This window comes from Hipposideros armiger, unplaced genomic scaffold, assembly GCF_001890085.2.
Source record: "Hipposideros armiger isolate ML-2016 unplaced genomic scaffold, ASM189008v1 scaffold_1, whole genome shotgun sequence".
NCBI classification, from domain to species: Eukaryota; Metazoa; Chordata; class Mammalia; order Chiroptera; family Hipposideridae; genus Hipposideros; species Hipposideros armiger.
Window position 1 is genome coordinate 19342 of NW_017731351.1, and position 2371 is coordinate 21712.

General features: G+C 41.5%; 1 long non-coding RNA gene across 1 annotated transcript in view; it reads left to right on the forward strand.

Annotated features, from left to right (window-relative positions):
• Positions 1-803: 803 nt before the first annotated feature.
• Positions 804-2371, forward strand: part of LOC109393242 (uncharacterized) — a 98932-nt gene continuing 97364 nt past the window's right edge. Inside the window, exon 1 of the long non-coding RNA XR_002126218.1 lies at positions 804-1001. This is a non-coding gene — a long non-coding RNA (uncharacterized LOC109393242). The remainder of the gene's footprint in view (positions 1002-2371) is intronic.

Below are 2371 nucleotides of genomic sequence, written 5' to 3' on the forward strand. Positions count from 1 at the left end.
CTCCTGATTACACTAGGTTAATTCACCTATGGTATCACTGAATTATATTACCTTTCTTATCACATTATATTAAGGGTACATACTATCAGTGTGACTTATCATGGTCTTTTACCTTGATCATCTGGATTGAGATGGTCTTTGTCAGCTTTCTGCACTGTAAAGTTACTCCACCCACCGACCCCCCCTTTGATACTGTACTCTTTGGAAGAAAGTCACTAGGCACTGTCCACGTTTATGGAATAGGGGAAGTCATAATCTACTTTCTTGAGGGCAGAGTGCCTACACACAGTATTTGGATTCTTCTGCACAGGGTGTTTGTCTCTTCTCTCCCATTCATTGATTAAGCCCTGCTATATTTGGTGTGCCTTGTGATTTTTGTTGGAAACCAGGCATTATTGCATGGGATAATTAATAGGACTGAGGTAAATACTTCTCCACTCTTCCTCAGAGTGAGCCTGTTTCTTGTAACTTTTCAGCTGTGCTCTGCTATTGTTATACTTGCGCTCTGTTGGCGTTAAGCTTCTGGAGAAGGCGGCTTCTATAACTGCCCAGGTGTCCTCGGGCTGTCAGTGGGCTTGTGTCTCTGGCCTATGACCTTCATAATATTGTATTCTTGGATAGTTCCCCCTGCCCCTCCAATGTGACACAGGAAGGCTGGAGGGGGCTAGAGTGAAAGGAATGACCAATCAAGGCTCTGGGACAAGATTCTGGTAAAGTCTGTCCCAGGATTGTAGGTCTAGGTTAGAGAGACTGCTAATGGTGGCATTAATGAGAATTACTGTCCTCCTTCCTGTCCTAGAACCATGAGGAGCTCTTTCTGGCATCTTTACCATGGGAACCCAGTGGGTTCTTGAACAGAAATTCCATGAAAGTATGGGAATCCCCTGAAGACTGCTACCCCCAGAAGTTTCTCACTTTCACATAAGCCCACGCTCAGCCTCCAACAATTCATCAAAACCATCGCTCCGACCAGCTTACGGCTCCAGTGGCCTCTATTCCAGGTGAGGAGATCTTGACTATGACCCTGAGTTAACTTTTTCCTCTAGATCTCAGGGTGGTAGTGTGTCTGTCCTGAGATTTCGATTCTCTGATGCGTCCAAGAAAAGTTACTGATTTTTAGTTTGTCAGCTTTTGTTGCGCCTCTAGGGAATGGAATGATGTTTTTAGAGCTCCTTACATATTAGAACTGAAACTGGTTCTGCCGCTGTTTCTTGGAGCAACATTAGTATCTCAAAATATTTCTTAAGGGTGAATTTCTTTCCTACCTGGTATCCTGTCAAGGGCTTTTGAATTGCACATCATGGACAGGTGCTTTTTCCAAGGTGGCTTAGAAAGCCTTCCTCTTGGAAAGCAACTTTCAATCTCAACTTCCCTGTTATTCAGGTGCTTAGCGGGCTTCCCTGACCTTACCTCCAGGAAGCATCCCCACCCTCACAGGTTGGGATGTCCCCACGTGGCTCTCCCTACATCACACTGCTCAGAAACAAACAAAACCTAGTTCTTGGTAATAATTTTATTTATGGTTAAAACTTGAAATTGCTTTGAAAACAAAACAAGAAAAACAATATTCAGTGAAATGAAAATTTGAGAGATAGGAGCCATCTTGCTAAACTACAACTGAAATATTTTATAGAGAATATTTCTTTTTTGCACTGTGGATTGGGTGACATAAAGTCATCTTCCATCCCACAGTTTAGGAAGAGATTTTCTGCAAACTGGCAAAATCATATGACAAAAGCATGCACTTGTAAGAAAGTTAAGATTGTGTTTTATTTGACAGTCTTACATGAAATACCATTGTTGTATTTGCTTGTAATAGGGCCTGTGTAAAAACAAAGACAGTATTTTCATGCTTATTGTGTTCAATCAAAAATACGCTTTAAAAGTAAGAGTGCTCTTGTTTCCTTTGCTCGTTTGTCTGTTGTGCATGGAAAACTGTAAGTACAGCATTTAATTCCCAGTTTACTATAGGCCATTTACTTTGCCTCTCACTTAGAATGATTACTTAAAGAATCCTGGTATAGTGTTTTATTCATTGATGGTACTTGTAACTTTATATGGCCCCACTGAAAGCTCTACCCATGAGGCACAGGAAGACTAGAATTGACATTAGATCATCTACCACTTGGAAAATTATTTTTATTCTCCATTTGCATATGTTGTACCTTAGCAGCAGAAGAAATTTTGGCCTGAAACAGAAGCAAAAACAAACCTTTCTCAGAAGTGTTACTTTTTCACAAAATCACTAGGTTGTCCACTGCCTACATAGGATATTGTAGGAACTCTTCTTCCCTCCCTCCCTCCCTCCCTCCCTTCCTTCCTACCTTCCTTCCTTCCTTCCTTCCTTCCTTCCTTCCTTCCTTCCTTCCTT